This window comes from Pipistrellus kuhlii, unplaced genomic scaffold (genome assembly GCF_014108245.1).
Source record: "Pipistrellus kuhlii isolate mPipKuh1 unplaced genomic scaffold, mPipKuh1.p scaffold_m20_p_4, whole genome shotgun sequence".
Classification (NCBI taxonomy): domain Eukaryota; kingdom Metazoa; phylum Chordata; class Mammalia; order Chiroptera; family Vespertilionidae; genus Pipistrellus; species Pipistrellus kuhlii.
This window is the reverse complement of record NW_023425540.1, coordinates 13,634,204-13,653,268: the sequence shown is the minus strand read 5'-3', so window position 1 is coordinate 13,653,268 and position 19,065 is coordinate 13,634,204. Positions and strand designations below refer to the sequence as shown.

The following is a 19,065-nucleotide window of genomic DNA, read 5'->3' as shown; positions in this document are numbered from 1 at the left end:
GACTAGTTAACAATTCCAAGACTCAACAACTTCAGCAAGTGTTCTATAAATGGAAAAAATCCTCCAAACCCACTAACAATGTAACTGGAAATATGGAAAACTTTACCCAGTTTACAAAAAGAAATCCTTGAGTCATATGAACCAAACAAATAAAGAACCCAGATTGCTGACTTGGGGTTTCAGAGGATGGAGATTCAACCATGGTAGGAAAAGCAATTAAGATGGGAGGACCATAGCTGCAACAACGACACAGCTGAAAATAAGACTTCTACACATGCCAGTGTGATGACATGAGATGCAACACTCTTGCTAACCCTAAAACTAATTCCATGTGACCTAATTACTCTTAAAAATGTGCCACCTCATCTTTCCCTTCCATTTAATTTTCATCCGTTTTCTGTCTCAGTGTTTCATTATTCAGGACCATATGGGGCATGTATGTGTACCAGGATGCTAACTGAGACTTTGCCCAGTCTCAGCAGAGGTCCCAGGCACATTGTATAGGCACCATCCACTCCTGTAAATCTGAGATCATTTGATCATTGCCTCTCACATTTTAATATGCATAGAAGCCACCTGGGGATCTTGTCCCAATGCAGGTTCTCAGGGGGGTGGGGGTTTTGGGGGGAAGCTCAGAGCTTGTACATCTAAAAAGCTCCCAGGTGAAGTCCATGCCTCTGGTCCAAGTGTCTAGAGAACTGTGAAGGGACCAACTGAGAGATGAATAGCTTTGCAGGTATGGCTATTTCACTTCCCTCTGGGCTACACAGCAGAAGACAGAGCCCCAGACAGTGCTCTGATGTGCTCCAGGGTTTCCCCTTTCCTGGAAGCCAGCTGGAGGTGGTTTTGAGAGAACTCCATGGATAGCCTAACTGTATCCTCTAATGATTAAGAGACAAGGAGATGGCTGCCTGATTCCAACCTGTGTATAGGTGAAAGGTGGGGTTGGGAGGGAATTAACTGACTTTTAAAGTTTACAGGAGCAAGGATGCAAGGATGCAGCCACAAGAAAAAAAAATTCACATGTGGAAGCTACCATACCCGATGGAACCAACATCAGTCTACAATTCTCCCAGGAAAGTAAAAAGTCCCTCGCCTTTGCTGCTCCAAATAGCAGCTAGGGAGCAGGGAGAGGAGTAGAGCTGACAAGAGAGAAACAACCAGTAATAATGCCGACATTCCCCAACTAGACCCCTACAGCCATGAGCAAAAGGCTGACCTGATCCACAGGTGGGGAGAAGCTCTCAGGAAGGACTGAAAATGTGGCATCCTGACTTTGTCTTTATGACTCATTTTGTAAATGAATCACTTATTTTTGAGCCCTGTAAACAATGCTGCCTCATTCATTTTAAACATAATAAGCACAAAGTAACATTCTAAATGTACATGTAAAAAATAGCAATACTTTGAAAAATTATGTAGCCATCATCTAGTTAGCATGACCTTGAAGACCTCAGTTCCATTTCTTTTTCTGACCTCTCTGAGTAAGCCACTCATTTGCTTTTAAATCTCTGTGCTTATATAACCCAGCTGGTGTTGCTCAGTGGTTGAATATGGACCTATGAACCAGAAGGTCATCGTTGGATTCTCAGTCAGGGCACATGCCCAGTTATGAGCTAGATTCCCCAGTGTGGGGCATGCAGGAGGTAGCAGGTCAATGATTCTCTCTCATCATTGATGTTTCTATCTCTCTCTCCCTCTCATTTCCTCTCTGAAATCAATAAAAATATTAAAAAAAAAAAAAAAAAGAAAAAGAGAAACCACTTATATTACAGAATCTGCCTTTACAAGGAAGACATTTCCTCCAGAAAGGCAGCCAGGAACCTTCCAAGCCAACTGGATGGTCTATATCCAGGTGACCTGAAAAGCAAGACACAAAACCACATGGGCAATTGTGAGTCACAGTCACAGGCTGCCTGTGTTTTCTGGGGAGCGCTACTGTAGTTTAAGCAATAAATCATCAACTGGAGAAATATAAGCACTAGTTACACAAACAATTCAATTTGAGATTGCCTCTATGAACCTATAATGAGTGACATGTGGGCAGCAAATGCCCTGCAGGCCGCCTCGGTGTGTTTGCTTTTGAAACAAAGAAAATTAAAAACGCATCAGTTCCCCTCATCTTATGACTCATCTTATTAGCAGAATGCAATTGAAACAACTGACTTTTGAATTAAAATGCTATTTCTAGAGGAGGAGAGAGGGCGCATCTGTCATTGATAAAGAAATGAACCAGCTGAGAAAATGTAATTCCCTCAATTAGGAAAGAAAGGAGCACACGGACACAGATCTTTCTCTTGATGAGTTGTGACCTATGAAAAAATCAGAACTTTCCATTTACCATATGTGCTGTCATAATCACAGTGACCTTCCTCACAGTGGGACTTTAAAATGATAGAGTTGTCCTCCTTAAAATTTATTGTTAGGCTGACACCTAAATGAAATAAACACACACACACACACACACACACACACACACACACACACACACGCGTACATAAAGCATTTCACTAGGGAGGGAAAAAGATAAGGGTTTAGGCTTGTCTAATGAAAGACTAGATAACAGCAGGCAGTGAGAGCTATGAGTTTTTCCATGAAGACCCAAATCAACCCACATCATTCCCATTTACTGATAATGAGAAGCACAGAGTCAAAATAGATAGGTCAAGAGAACAGTAAAGAATGAGCTTTATTAAAAGATTAGAGGCCTGGTATAGGTACCTGGTCAACCTCTACTAGTTCCTGACCTTACAACCCAGCTGCACAGTGGAATGACCTGGAAAATTTTTGTAAAAAAATGGAAATATTCAGCTCTTCTGAGAGCTTCTGATTTCATGGGTCTGAGTAGGCTCCTGGGCATTCAGATTTTTTAACATTTCCCAAAAGATTCTAATGCAGAGCTGGTGGAGAGTCACTGTCTGACCTGAAGATCCCTTTTCTTGGCAAACATCCCCTTTGCACCTTGAAGTTAAACTCCATTCGAGTTGCTTTCTGCTCTTTCTGCTCAGGAGTTGGCCATGGTGTTGCTTCTCTGCACAGCTGCTTTGAGCAAGAGGTGTTGGAACTGGTTGTTTATGTCGCAACACTGACTGTTCATAGCTGTTTTTCAGTTATATCCTCCAATAGGGGAGCCACACAGAGGAGGCCAGGGGCAAATGAACCATTTGCCTCAAGCCTCGTGTAGATGGAGGACTCAGATACAGACTCTCAGCCTTATCGATAAGTGGCTGGAGGCATGCAGTCAGACAGGTACAGTGGCAGGTTTGAAAGAATACTTTCATCTGGCACTTGAACCATGAATGCCATTAATCAACTGCCACCTAGACTGCTCAATGAACTCACGTTTTTATAAATCATAAAGTTCATTTTGAATAGCACAACTAGAATACATTTTATTTGGGGGTATATTTGAAGCACCAGTGAGCTCAATTGCAAGCATTGGAAACTCGCCACAAATTTTACAGCTCTGCTTTGGCTTCTTTCGTTTCAAATGTCCTGACAGAGGTGAGAGCCCTGCCACATCTAGCCCAGCTCACAGACCTTACCCAGGTACATCAGGCCCCCACTATCCACAAGGGACAGAACACTAAGCCAGGAATTTTTCCACCCTACCCACCTCATTCCTTTCTAGTCACAAGGCCAGGACTGGAGTGTGATAAGAGAGATACCCAGGGTCAATATTTAAGGAGACACTCACTCTCAGGTGCCAGCTCTGCACTTGCACAACTCTTGAGAGTGAGGGCCTCCTTAAATATTGTACTGTGGGTGCTCAGGTACTTTCTGAGCCAGCACACTCTTGCACACCAACGCACATATGCACACACATGCACACATGTACACCCACAAACACACACCCAGCCATCTTAAGACCAATGTGATGATGAAATTCTTGATATAAGGATATAAGGTATCCCACTGAAATGCTTGTTACTCAAAAGTATTTTTGCATGTAAGAGACATATCTGATCCATTGATTTTCTATTATAATAATGAGATAAAATGTTGACCCCGGCTGTTGGACATGAGTAATCTTGAGTTGGTTGTAAGGTACATGGAGAAGAGGAAATAAAATAATGAGTTGAAAAGGCTTATTTGTATGCAGTGCCTGACCTTGCAGATATATAAGCAGGAGGGAGCAACAGGAACTTTTGGCAAGAGAGCTACTGGGACTGTTCATTATTTCTTGTGTTTCCTTCAATAAAGCTAAAATAGATGGAATTCTTCAAAATGGTAGAGACAATGAGGAAAAAGACCAAATCTAATCCAGCCAAATTGAAAGCAATGTGGGTCAAGACATCAGTGATATGCCTGTGATTGATCCTGAGGCATTTTTCAGTGAAAAATTGGAACTACAAGAGAGCATCGTTCTGTTCTTCCTTTTAAAAAAGTCATAAAAGTTGATCCTATTTACATCAGTTTTCTTTATTGTTTCAGTTCATTGCAAATTCAAGTAACTTGTCTGTATTTGAAATGATTCCTACATCACTGCATGTATAAATATGAATATATCAATATTCACACACACACACACACACAGAGAGAGAGAGAGAGAAACACACCCTAATGAGACAGCCCACTTGAACTCAAGATCACTTGCTCATTGCCTCAGCTCTCTGAGGAGAGAACCACTTTTGCAGAGAACACCAGAGAAGAGCAGCTTGTCTCTCCATGGAATCCCCTCTGGAAAGCCTCTGCTCGATTCTGTCTCAGCATCCGATAAGCCTTGTCCACTTAAAGAGTAAGGATAACTTAAAGAGTACGTCAGTGCAAAGAGAAAGGAAGGAAACAAGTGAGAGCAGATCTGTTTCCTGGGAGTTGGCCAAGGTCACTGCCAGTCCTAGGACTGCCATTTTTCTGAGTCTGGTGTCATTGAAATCACTATAAAAATAAATGACATTCTAGATTCAGTCTTCTGCCTTTACCTGGAAATGAGGCAAAAAAAAAAAAAAAAAAAAAAAAAGATTATATTCTATTTACTTTACAATTGACACAATAAGGGGAAAATCCATTTTGGGGAAATTTTACCCATCCAATAAATTTCTTATACTTTAGTTCTTTATCTAAATATCAGCTTTTTAAATTTGACTTTTATAAATGAATAACCAATGGGATCAAGACTGAGAAGTAGTATGGCTTTGTTCTTTTTTATTTTAATATATTTGTATTGATTTCCAAGAGAAGGGGAGAGGGAGAGAGAAATAGAAACATCAATGATGAAAGAAAATCATTGATTGGCTATGTCCTGCATGCCCCCCACTGGGGATGGAGCCCACAACCCAGGCAAGTCCTCTTGACCAGAATTGGACATAGGACTTTTCAGTCCACAGGCCAACACTCTATCCACTGAGCCAAACTAGGGCTGGCTTTGTTCTTAAGAGTTTGTTGATCTCACACATCTAGAGGAAATCATGAACAACATAAACTGATGAACAAAAACAGACCCAGAGAAAGAGAAGCAACGATCAGACTCTCAAACTTCAGAGGGAAGGTAGGGGAGAGTGGGGTTAAGGGGGAGAGATCAACTGAAGGACTTGTGTGCATGCATATAAGCCTAACCAGTGGCCAACCAGGGGCGAGGGGGTATATTTGGGTTTGGGATGGGAATAGGGGGATGAGGACAATTATGTGATACCATAATCAATAAAAATAAAAAAATAAAGTTTGTTTTTTCTTGGGACTATCGTTCCTCTGAAAACAGTGACTTTTGTCTCCAAGCCCTGAATGATGGGTCCATACTATTTGCTTGTAGCAACAGAGGTCAATTGCTAGAGAAATATATAACTTCACAGTTTACACCAACAAAAGGCTCTGAGTGGAAATAAACTAGCTGTTAATGTGATTGGAACCTATAAAATGCATGAACAATAATCTTACTGCTAAATTCTGTGCTAATGAAATGGATTTTCTCAACTTCTTTCCATAGGGCCACTTTCAACATAGGCTGATGGTTTTGAAAAGATCTTCCAAAAGGACTTTTTAAAAGATCTTGCACCCTGGCAAATTATACAAGATTTTTTTTTCAGGGCAATCAACAATTATTTTATTCAGTATTTACTGGGAATGCAAGATATGTTTTAAAGAGCCCTTCAAAAATAATAAATAAATAACCCCTTCAAAGGATCCTGCATCCTGACACATTACTTAAGGAGTCTTAATAATATTAACTATAATGGGAGCGACATTTTGAGCCCTTTCTTTAAAGGCAGACAATGCTCAGAAGCTCTTGCTAAGCACTTGGCAAGCATTAAATGCTGACTTTGAGTCATTAGTCACTAGAGTTTGCCCAAGGACATGTGGGCAGTAAAGTTGTTGGGGAGCACCCGAGACTTGGTTGGAAAGTTTGTGAGAAGGACGTTCTGATAAAAGGGAAGTGAGTGGAAGGCTGTCAGCCCTGTTTATCAGAATTCCAAGTTAGGGGAGACTAAGGGGAGTGTCGAAGGCGGCGCCCTTAATTATTCCTTGACCTTTCCAAACAAGTCTGTACGCACAGACCTCCGAGTGTTTACTGGAGTCCTTATTCTTAATCCCTGGATGCCCTTGCCTAGAGGACAGTGTAAACACATGTGTCCTTCCAAGATTACTCACCCTGCTGATTGTATCTAAAGATAAAAATTCCAATAAAAGGCTAACGAGGCAGGCAATCAAAGCTGCTCTGGCTGCTAGAGCCAGGGGCCCCTTAGCCGCCTCTTGCACAGACAAACTGTCTGAGAAATCTGGTTCATCCGTCGTTCAGGAGCTGCTGGTCAGCCCCGGTACAAAGTGGCATATGCGTGTGTGTAAGTTCTGGCTCTGCCTCTTCTAGCTATGTGACCTTCAGTAAATTCCTCAGTTCTCTGCACTTCCATCTAAACAGGGGGTAATTATACTTACTCCACAGAATTATTGAGAGGATGCAATGCATTCATGGAAGAGCAGCACTAGTACAGTGCATGCACACAGTAGGAGCCTTGTTACTGACTATTTAAGTATGTTTTATATCAAATTTCCCCCCCCCCTTTTCAAATACTGCCAGTGGGTCATATTGCCTAAACCTGGACATCAAACCTCCCCTCAGCATGGCATGCCATGCCATCCTGGCTCTAACCCTGGCCTAATTTTCTAGGTTTTCTTATATCCTACCGTATGCTTCAGTCACAGGTGCATCAGGCTGGATTAAGCAAAACCTGACATACATTCTTCTCATCTCCTTGTTTAGGCTTTTATTGCCACTCTTGACTAAAAGCCCACTTTCCCCAAAGTGCTTTTTAAAAATATTGCACACTGCCAAGGCCTGAATCAAATGAACTGTCATCCAGAAATATAGTTCTGGTCACCCCATTTGGAAAAATTATCTTGTGCACTACATTTTTCTGGCGCTTTCACTCTGTTATAGACATCCTCACATTCGCTCTCACAGTCCCAGAGTTGGGGGGAGGGGCAAGGTACCCAAGGATGAGTCACCAAAAATGATCCCAGATCGCGCTCTGTGATGTTTCTGCTCTGAAAGGAGAACATCCCTTAGATATAAGGAGAAAAGAAGGGAACTGAAGATGACCGGGAGAGCTGTGCTAACATCTGAGATAGCTAACATTCTAAAGAGGGAGGATAACATGTCCAACAGTAGTGGGACCCATGGCTTGAGGGAAGTAGCAATGGGGTTGAAATCATCCAAATCTTTCCACTCAAATGAAAGTAACTCTGATCCATTCAAAAGTTACACTATCTTATATTTTACCATAAAGAGATGTCTTCTCACTTGAGCTGTTGCCCTGAAATCTTTCTGAGAGCGTAGCTATCGCGAGCTAGTGTTACCTTCAGGCTTGCAAGATATTGGAGCCCCTTCAAAAGCAAAACGGGATGCCCTGGCCAGTTCCTACCCTAATGATTTATGATGGTGCAATTTACTAACATATTAATAGGAACAGGTTTCAGAAACTGTAACTTTATGCAACCACTCTTTTGTGTGTTTATAGGCAAGATAATACTACACTCCACAGCAATTCACCAACCGCCCACAATTAATACCTAGGATTTTTAGAAAACTGGAAACAAAAGGGAATCCATAACTTTGAAATAGCAAGATATGCTTTATCCCCAAGGCAGGCTGTGCATATCTGGGTTCATAGGTGCTATCCAGGCATGAGCTCTCTATGCTTATTGCCATGTCCTTACGCAGAGGGAAGCCGTTTCGGCAGTTGGCCTGACAAATGACCTGGGGCTTAATTCAGTTTGTGGGTTCACCGAGTGAAAGACAAACGTTTGCGCTTCATGCAGGCTGGGATAATCCAAAGGTTATATGGCTCTAACAAGATAATCCTTTAAGCACCATTGCTTAAGTGTCTTTCCATTTGGGGGTAGAATTTATCAGGAGGTTGTCAGAGGAAAAGAACCCAAATGATGCTTCTCCAGACATTGAGCTCACCCTGCAGATTTGAGAAGGGCCCTTGCCAAAGAGCCCACACCGAGACGAGCCTTCAAGCAGATTTATGGAGCAAGGAGACCACACTCACTGAGAGGGTCCCACGGCAGCCTCCTCACCTCTTCACAAGCTTGGGGGTTCGGCTTTACCAACACTGAACTCTCCTAGACATTTACAATGATCTATGGCCTCAGTTTGAAGCTCATCCAAAGATAACTGCAGAGCCATCAAGTTTTATTTCTATTAGGCTACTCTGGGATTTACTGAGTCTGCACTGGATTTTGAAAAAAAAAAAAAAAAATGACCTTGCTTGGCTTTGTCACAGGAACATGGGAATCATGCATTTCAATTATTAGCTCCTCACAGACTATGAAAGCCCAGTAGTAACAATAGAACCTATTAAAGATGACATCCTATATAAAGATTCTAAGTGAAAAATGTTTTTTTCCTTTGAGTTTGAAGGATAATGGCAGTATAATAAAGATGCTCACACACATTAGTTCTGTAGATACTCATAGGTAGAAAGAGTATTTTTTTCTTTGGTAGTTATTTTTAGAATTCATGTGACAAATAGAGTTTAATGAGTTTTAATGGGTCATGGGATAGTAGAGGGAGATGCTAGGTAAAGTCCTAGCATAAATACATAAATAAATAACTAGAAGAAAATTACAAATGTAGTATAAGGACAGACAAGAAATATTCCATGCAAGTCCATGGATAGCTGCCATAGAAAGTGGTTGAGTACTAGGCAAAGGATATTACAAGAACAACTCATACTGTCTTTTTCCCAATCCACCTTCCAAGTCTTTGTTTCGAACCTTTTTTATGATGAACACAGCATCAGAGCTGCCATCCTGCCATCCATGCCCTTCAGCCACACTCTCACATCTAACTTCCAAGCAGAGCTGCATTCTGAAACACTGCCATCTTGTGGCCACTCCCAGAGAGAGCATGAGCACTGGGTACCTCAAATACCAATCACCCAAGAGACGAAACTTGGAGATCCAATTTCCACAAATGGGCATTTGTGATTCACATAACAAGTGACATTTACTTAAATAGAACTTAGTTTTTAAAAGTATAACAATATTTCTAGAGTACTGAGTGTGTACACAGCCAAGGCGTCATCCTAGGTAAAATAAAATAGAATTAAAGAAACAGAAACAAACACTGAGCAATGTCAACACTGTCCAATATTTTCTGCCATGATTTTTTAAAAAGAAGAAAAACTAGTAAAACAAGCCTCAAGAAAATGTGTGCATGTGGAAGACATTCGGGAGATGGTTGCTGATCTGTGAGAGGGACAGTACTAGGAACAATGTTCCCCAACTTTTTATTTGGAAAATTTTCAAACCTTACAAAAAGCTGAATAAATAGTATGATGAAACACCTTTATTTCCATTCCTTAGAGTTCACCAATTGTTAGCATTTTTCTGCTTTATTTATCTCTGTATTTTTATCTACTTTCTTTTCTCCTGAATGATTTTCAGTAATCGTGAGCTCTGGAAAGTTAAGCATTTCTGTCCCAAGGATAAGGGCCTTTTCTCTATGACCACAACATCAATGTCACACTTAAAATTAGCATCAGTCAATAAAATTTTATACTATAGAGTCTATATTTCAATTATCCCCAAAAATATCTTTTTTCTTTTTTTCTGATTCAAGATCCACTCAGGGTTCACACTTCATCTGATTATTGTGTCTTGTCAGTCTATATACATCTAGGACAGTTTCTCCCCATCACCATTTTTGTCATTCACAACATTCACACATCTGAAGAGTCCAAACAATTGTCTATTATATCATTTCTAACATTCTGGATTTGTTCACCCATTTTGACCTCAGATGACAAGGTTAGCTGATTCCTGCCTCTCTCATAACTGCTCTCATTTTCATTAAGTATGGAACTATTTTTTCTGTGGGTTTCTAAGATGAGCACTGAAGTGCCTCTGTGAGGAACTGAGAGATAGCTATATCTTTAAACACCATGCCTATCTCTGCAAAATCTCAAGGGACAGACACAGAGATACTAGGATTTCCCAAGGGGGTGAAGGAAGGAGAAAAACAGTTCTGCTCGTGATTGTCAGTTACTATCATAGACTCCATTCTCTTCTGATTCACATCCACACAAGCAAAAGTTAACAACTAACCTCTCCTTTTCAATCCCATGTTTACAGATATGTTTAAAATACATTTTTATTAACTTTTAGAGAGAGAGGAAGAGAGATGGAGAGAGAAAAACTACAATAAGAGAGAAACATCATCGATCGGGATTGAACCCACAATCCAATTATGTACTCTGACAAGGAATCAAATCGTGGCCTCTTGGTTACTGGGTCAATGCTCAACCATTGAGCCATGCCAGCCAGGACAGATATTTTTATTAGAACTTTAAGAAAAAGAACAATAATATGGTCCAAGCATGCAAAAATATTCTGAAATCTATCAAATTTCAAAAACTTGCTTTGTTGTTTATCCTTTCCTACCTTCTCAGTCATGATCATTTGCAACTAATGGGGGGGTTGGGGGGAGGCGGGAGGTGGGAAGAGTTCCTTGCTACACCTTGCTACACTGTATGGTTGTGTTTTTCCATTGTTGCTAAACTGCATCTGCCATCAGCCTGGTATCCAGTACATCCCCACTGAGCTCTTTCTGATTTTGTTCTGTGTTCATTTGCGTTATTGTTTGAGGTCTTACATAAAATGAGAAGCGTATAGGTTCCTTCAGTTATTTTATAAGCACATTAATCTATAACATAAAGAACTTACCAATGTCAAAGCCCATATTACACACACACCCCTCTGAATCTTACCTGGCTTCTTCCTTTTCCCAGATGTTGTCCCATTTCCAGCACCCCATCATCTAGTGCTCCAGTAAAAACCTGAAAAATAAAAAAGAAAGAAAAAGATGAACTCTGATTCTGAAGTCATATACCTGAAATGCCAGCTCAGCCAACCTCTAGGCAGTTAATCTGTGAGAAATTACTTATCTCTGTTTTCATTTTCTCATCTGTAAAATATGAATACTGATAATAGGTACCCTACAGGCTGCTTATAAATCCTAGAGAGAAAACATATAATATGCTTTCTCTTTCAGGCACCTTCAAATATCCCAACACGATTGCTATGCTGATTTCAATGTGTATTACCCGTTGTTATGATGGTTCAGAAAATGCTCAGATTTTTTAAATTAGTGAGTTCCTGTTGGAGAGAATAAATAGTAGAGTTAGATAAGAAGCTGCAAATCTGAAGGTAGTGGTGCAGAAATTCTTCATGGATGACAAAACAGTTACTTTGAGATAAAAATGAAAAGCCCAATTAAAGGACATTGCATACTAATTGTCTAGGAGCTTTGAACAGAGGCCTTTGCCAACAAGGGGAAATGTTAGTCAGCTAGTTCCATCTCACAGGATAAAGGACTATTTAGCCAGTCGCTGCAGGAAATCCTGACCACGCTTGGCTGAACATTTGGCCTCAGCTGATAGAAGCACATAGACCAATGTCCTGGCCAAATGGCAGAGATTAACTGTCTCACTCTCTGAATTTTTCCAGAAGCAAATTTGTATCAATCAGCAGGTCTGGGAACGTGAACTCACACTAGGTGGGGGAAGGCAGACATAAGGTGTGCATGTGCACACACAGCTCCTGAGCTGGGCAACCTTCCTCGGTCCCTCCTTGCTTGCCCCTCCATTCACACTGGCCTCACCCGCTTCTCCATTCACCATGCTAAATTGTCATTATCAACTGATGGGCTAGACCACATGTGTCAAACACAAGGCCCGCGGGCCAAATCCGTCCCACCAGGCCTTGCAATGTGGCCCGCACTGCGCTGTTATCACTGCACTCCGCTGCGTTTCCATCACAATGACAGTTTATGACTGTTCAGTAAACCATTCGCCCCGAGATTTAGGCTGGATTTTAGATTTTGGCCCCTTCTCTGATTGAGTTCGACACCCCTAGGCTAGACACACCAGTTCCCACTAGTTTTCTGCTGGTAGATCACTCTCACTCTGCATATTGGAGATGTCATTAAGTTATTGGTATCGGACCCCTTTCAAAAGTTTATCCTTGTGATGCTTGAGTGTTTTTAATCCCAATATAGATCAGTCCTCTTAGTATTAACTTCACCTTTACTTTATTCCTTCTAGAAGAATGAGAATGAATAATAATCATATGACAAGAGTGTGCCATAGACTATGTAAATGCCTTATATTAAGTCATTAAGTTTGCCTTAAAGGTTGATACCACTATGATCACATTAGACATATGAGAATGAACTCAGAGAAGTTAAGCAGTTGGCTCAAGGTCCCATGGCTGAGAAGTGGCAAAGCTGGGATCTGAATTCAGGTACCTCTACTGGAGTCCATGCAATTAAACACTATCCCACATGTGCCACAGGTTCTAGTCAAAAGACAGTGGGGCAGGGAGAGGCACAGGCTTTGTTTAGTCACACTATGATGTGCACTTAGGATTCTCTTTCTATCCTTACAGCCACCCTGGGAGGCAGGATTCTCACTGCACAGAGCCAGAGTCTGTTACAGCACAGAGAAATGACCAAATCCCTTCTGCAGGAAACCTGCTCTCAATGAAGGCAGTTCCTTGAATGGAAGTGACTTTTACCATACCATGTGACCCCACCACTCCAATCCCCTTTAGCATAGACAGGAGATGAAGGTGTCATCTGATGCCAGCTAGTCTCACAGGTATGTCTAAGAGAAACACGGTATGGGCTGGCTAATGGAATCATGTCTTTCCTGGGAAATCAAACTCAAGACATTCAGAAAAGGTGGTCAGCAGGTGGCAGAAGTAGTAGAAGAAACCACGGGACAGTGGCAAGTTACCAAAATGGTGGAGCACTAGCAACATGACCAAATGTCCCCGCCACTGAGGAGGAAACAGCCCATTTTCTCCCAGATGGTCATAGGCCATGCCTTACCCTGGGAGGGAGAACAGAGTTGTCACCAAGCACAGATGGGGTCCATTTAGGCAGGACACTGTGAAACTGTGTGATAACCAAGAAGAAACATGAGAATGACAAGTAAATGTCATGATTAAAAGTTAGCAGCAAATACAGGTCTCAAGACCCTCATACACCCTTCAAAGGAAAATAAGTTGATTTGTTTAATAACAATAATAAAAAGGTTTTAATTTTGTTGTCCTTTTAAACTACTTTCTCAGGACTGAAAGCAGCTACAAGATTCTATCTGCACAGAAGAAGCCAAGCTGACATTCTTCTCTGTCTGGTCTTCACCCACATGTTCCTCGGTGCCAACAAGAGTCCCATTCGTAGAAAGACAGCTGTGAAATTTCAGCACATTGATTTGGCCACCACCACAGCCCAAGGTTTTCCTTTCTCAGTTGCCTTTACAATGAAGGATATTACTTCTAATGTAGCTGCTGAGTGGATGATATTTTTAAGAGCCATCTCTTTTCCCATGTCTCTCTGGGCTCCTACAAACAGTTTCATCCTGACCCTTGTGAACTGGTACTCAAGTATATACATTTACCTTCCCATTGCTCCTTTTAAATTGTTTCTAAAGAAAAGAATATATAAAAAGAAAAAATGCATAAATGTATACATATAGAGAGAGAAAAAGAAAAAAGGATATAGATACAAAGGTTATATATGGACCATTTTATATATTCTTTTATATCTAATCCCTTTATGTATATGTGTGTAGACACATTATACATGTATTTATATCATACTAGAGGCCCAGTACATGAAATTTGTGCACTCAGTGGAGGGGGGGTTCCTCAACTTGACCTGCACTTTCTTGGAGTCCAGGAGCTGGCAGTTCAGACATCGTTAGTGCTACCATGGAGGCAGAAGAGGCTAACACCACTGCCACCACCGCACTGACCACCAGAGGGCAACTCCTGCATTAAGCATCTGCCCTCTGGTGGTCAGTGCATGTTATAGTGACTGGTCATTCCACCGTTTGGTCAATTTGCATATTAGCCTTTTATTATATACTAGAGGTCTGGCACACAAAATTTGTGTACTGGGGGAGGGGTTCCCTCAGCCCGGCTTACACCCTCTCACAGTCTGGGACCCCTCAGGGGATGTCCAACTGCAGGCTTAGGCCCGCTCACCAGGGAAATTGGGTCTAAGCTGACAAGCAGATATTTCTCTTGTAGTCCAGGGATCTCGCAGTCCAGGATCCCTCACTCCCTACTGCCCACCTGCTGCTCCTTAGTGCTGCCAAAGAGAAGGGAAAGGCTCCTGACACTGCTGCTGTGCTTGCTAGCTGTAAGACTGGCTCTGGCTGAGTGGCACTCCCCCTGTGGGAGCACACTGACCACCCGGGGGCAGCTCCTGTGTAAGCATCTACCCCCTGGTGGTCAGTGTTCTGCCATTTCGTCAATTTTTATATGAGGCTTTTATTATATAGGAGGATATGTGTGAATGTATACATATATATGAACGGATGGATGGGTAGATAATAGATGATACACACACATAGTTTATTACATATCAGATTACTGGAACTTAGACTAATTTTTTATACCTAAGTATATACCATTTATAGACACCAAGATAATAGCATATTGATGGCCCAGATTCTATTTTAGAAATTTTGACTTTTAACTATTACTAGCTCATACATTTCTGTCCTAAGGCTCTTTACCAGTGAAACTGTAACTTATATAAGCATTTGACAAGCACTCATTAGCTCTCTGACTCTCAAAAGAAAAGGTGGCCTTTCAGCTCATTCTATTTGAATTTCTGATCTGGATAACACTGGAAATTGTAGGGTCATGCTGCCAATCAGATAGGTTTCTTTTCAAAGGTTGTCATTGGGGTTTGAGAAGAATAAGCTACATGAATGTAATCACATGAGGTCAGGCTGGTAGATTTCCTGCACATCTGAATGTACACTAGCATGTTGCACTGTTCTTAGCAAAGAAGGAACCAAGTCTAATAAATTGGTGTCTTTGTAGGGTCTCAAAGATACAACTGTTGGTTTCCTTAATACATCACAAAGCTGTTTCATTTGAGATAACACCTGGAAGAAGCAATCTTCAACAAGGTAAATGTCCTTGTCTCTAATTGCTGTCCTAGAAATTCAAATCAGTCACCATAGAGAATCATATTAAAATCCCTGCATTATCCCAGGGAGGTTAAAAGGCTCAAGACTGACAATCAGCAAGGTTTAACTTAAGAAAATCATGACCTACTTCGACATGTCACTTAACACATCCTCTTAGTAAGTCCAATGGTCAGAGTTTTTAATGCTTCTGAGTAGTGTAAAAATTTTAGGTTAGAAGGTAAAGGCAGCAACACAACTCAAAACAGTAATATTATGAGAGAGGAAACATTGGAATAGCAAATAGTCAACAATTGAATTCTATGCATGTTGTATAGAGTTAAATATGTCATATATACTGGGCACAAATCCATCCACCTCCCAAATTGCCTCTTCCAAGCGTTGAAAACTAAGTCAATACCACTCCTCCTCACAACACCCAACTTTCTTAATTCCAGAGTAACGCATCTATTCACAGTGGCTGAGTCGCCATTGATTTTGCAGCCAATGCAACCTGATAATATATTACTCAGAGGTTATCTATCACTTGATTCCTAATTGTTATGCAGATGGCTCCTGGGCCTCATTTCTTAGCATCGAGGCTAATTTATCACCATTTCCATTACTGCCAGTTATTTTTTTCTTAATGAATAAATAAATTGGGTTTAAAATTTTTGTCAATAGTTTCATGACATGCTTATTCTGTCTCTTCCTCTTTACATTTTTCTTGACACTGTAACTTATCGCTTGTGTGAATTAATCCAACTCACTCTTCCTCAATAGCTAGGCTAGTTATTGGTAAGCTAAACCTCACCAAGAAGGGATTAAGTATCACACTTTTCTCAATACCTTAAAAATAATTTTCTGGAGAGCCTATAATTGACCGTGATAAATGTCTGGATCAATATAGACAGCAGTGGTATCTTTCAAGAAGGTTTAAAACACACAATTCGGGTTAAATTATGTCAAGGAGTCACCATGGCCTTTTGGGGGGCCTCTGTCATAGAGGCAACAGGATGCACTTAGCTCACAGAATCCCAGGAGGGTTTAAGGCTCATCGGTGTCTAGGACACCTTTGTATTCTGGAACTCACCTTATGCCTGGATTAATGGGGGCAAAAGTCACAAAAAAAAGTTACAAATAAAATTTCCCACCCAGCCCAACATTATAATATTGCCTCCTGACGCTCTCAATTTTATTTATGCCCATAACCATAACAACCCATACCTATGAGTAAAAGGGTATGAAAGACTTTGATGAGGTCCAAGCAGCTTGGGCAATGAAAGAAGCAGCAGTAAAGCCATTTGGCATGCCTCAGCCCTCAGACACCCAGCACGTGCCTGATCCGCAGCCACAATGCCCAAGAGGAAGGTCAGCTCTGCCAAGGGGCGACCCACGAGGAGCCCAAGAGGAGGTCAGCCAGGTTATCAGCCAAACCTGCTCCTGCAAAAGTGGAAACAAAGCCCAAAAAGGCAACAGGAAAGGATAAATGTGCAGACTAAAAAGTGCAAATGTGAGGGAAAAGGGGAGCAAAGGGAAAGCTGGCAGAAGTGGCTGGTCAGGAACCTAAAGAAAATCTACCTGTGGAAAAGAGAGGAACTAAAAACAAGGAGAGTCCAGCCTCAGAGGAAACAGGAGAAAAAGAAGCCGAGTCTGATTAATATCATGAACCATGTCTTATCAGTGGTCCCTGTCTCCCTTCTTGTACAATCCAGAGGAATATTTTTATCACCTATTTTGTAAATGCATGTTTTTTTTAGTAGCTCTAGAAACATTTTTAAGAAGGAGGGAATTCCAACTCATCCCATTGTTTTAAGTGTAAATGCTTTTTTTTTTTTTTTTAAGAGTTGAAATCATTTGCTGGTTGTTTATTTTTTGGCACAACCAGAAAATAGTGGGATATTGAATATGGGAGACATTCATTGTCTTGGGTGTCAGCTTAACATTCCATAGATGGGAGTCATTTTTATATCCTATAATACAAAGCATATCAAATGGCAACTTGGAGTCAGTCATGTATTTACTATGTCTTAAACATTTTAAATTATGTCTATTCACATGTTTTTGGTAGAATTGTTTCCTAAAGAAAACCATTCCTTGATCTTGGCTCTCCCTGTCAGAATTTTGTGCATCTGTAACATCTTTGGTGTGGTAGTCCAGTTTTCCTAATAACTTTGTTAATGTGCTGTGAACAATTGGAAATTTGATTATGTGGTATATATGATATTAAGTTGTGAATTAGCGGGGCTTTGATGTAACAGCATAGCAACATTTGAAGATATTGGTACTTAATACTTTATTAAGGAAAATTAGCCTCCAAATTTTAAGCTGGAAAGTCACTGGAATAACTGTTTAAGAAAGAATCACAACTGCATGACTTTACATTTTGGTACATATGTAAAGAATTGTGTACAAATTGAAATGTCTGTGCACTGATCCTCAAAAAAAAACAACAAAGTCTTAGATATTCATATTTTTGTGGCACTACAATTGAGTTCAAAATCAGGCCATTTGAGTGTTCATGTAGGGGCATGGGAAGATCCAGCTAACATTTTAAAGACATGATTGTAACCCTAACTAGTTTGGCTCAGTGGATAGAGTGTCGGCCTGCAGACTGAAGGGTCCCAGGTTTCATTCTGGTCAAGGGCATGTACCTTGGTTGCGGGCACATCACCAGTAGGGAGTGTGCAGGAGGCAGCTGATCAATGTTTTTCTCTCATTGATTTTTCCAACTCTCTATCCCTCTCTCTTCCTCTCTGTAAAAAATCAATAAAATATATTTTTAAAAAACAATAAAGACATGATTGTAGCTGGTGAGTACATGGCAAGAAAGAAAGCTGGAAGGGTGTTGTAAGGGGGCTATTGAAAGAGATGATGATACAGACAATGGAAATGAAGAAAACTAGGGGGGGAAATTCAAGGTACATTGGTAGAAGCAGAATTAATAGTATTTGTGGATGTATTAGTTGTGAGTTTCATAGAGGAGAAATTAAGGCTTACTCTTAGATATAGATTGGAGTACTAGGTGGATTTTGGAACCAATCCCAAGATGAGAAATTGAAAAGCAGAGATATTTGGGAGGATTAGAAGTCAAGTAGTCTCAGAAATTAAGACTGTGATGCTTGTGGGACAGGACTTGCAAGCAGAGATGTGAAACAGACCTGCGAGTACATGACTCTGAAGCTCAGTGAGGTCTGCCAAATGCATATATGTTTGGGAGTCGTCACAATAGATGAAGCATGGGAAAGGGTGTAACTGCTTGGGCTTCCTCACAGCAGGGCGGCCTAGGTTAATCTCCTTACATGTCAGCTAGCTGTCCTTCAGAAAGTGGGTTCCGGAGAACCAGGCAAAAGCTGAAAGGTTTCTTATGATCTCATGTCGCAAGTTCCATCATAAACTGTGAAATTTTACACTTTGATTGGACTTTTCCCAAGTTCCTCTCTGCAGATTACCTAACTGTGTCTGATTCTTCCAGACTCCAGGTTTAAATTGAGATTGTTTTCTTACTGGGTCCATATTCAAAAATTGCATTCTCAAATGTGAAAGTTTTATTACAAAATAGACTATCAAAAGTAAAAGTTGAAAGATAGCCTTCTTGGTAGGACAGCAGAAAAGGGAACACATAAATCATGAGAGA

General features: G+C 40.8%; 1 pseudogene; it reads left to right on the top strand.

Annotated features, from left to right (window-relative positions):
• Positions 1-16,784: 16,784 nt before the first annotated feature.
• On the top strand, positions 16,785-17,870 carry LOC118703753 (annotated as a pseudogene).
• The last annotated feature ends 1,195 nt before the right edge of the window (positions 17,871-19,065 follow it).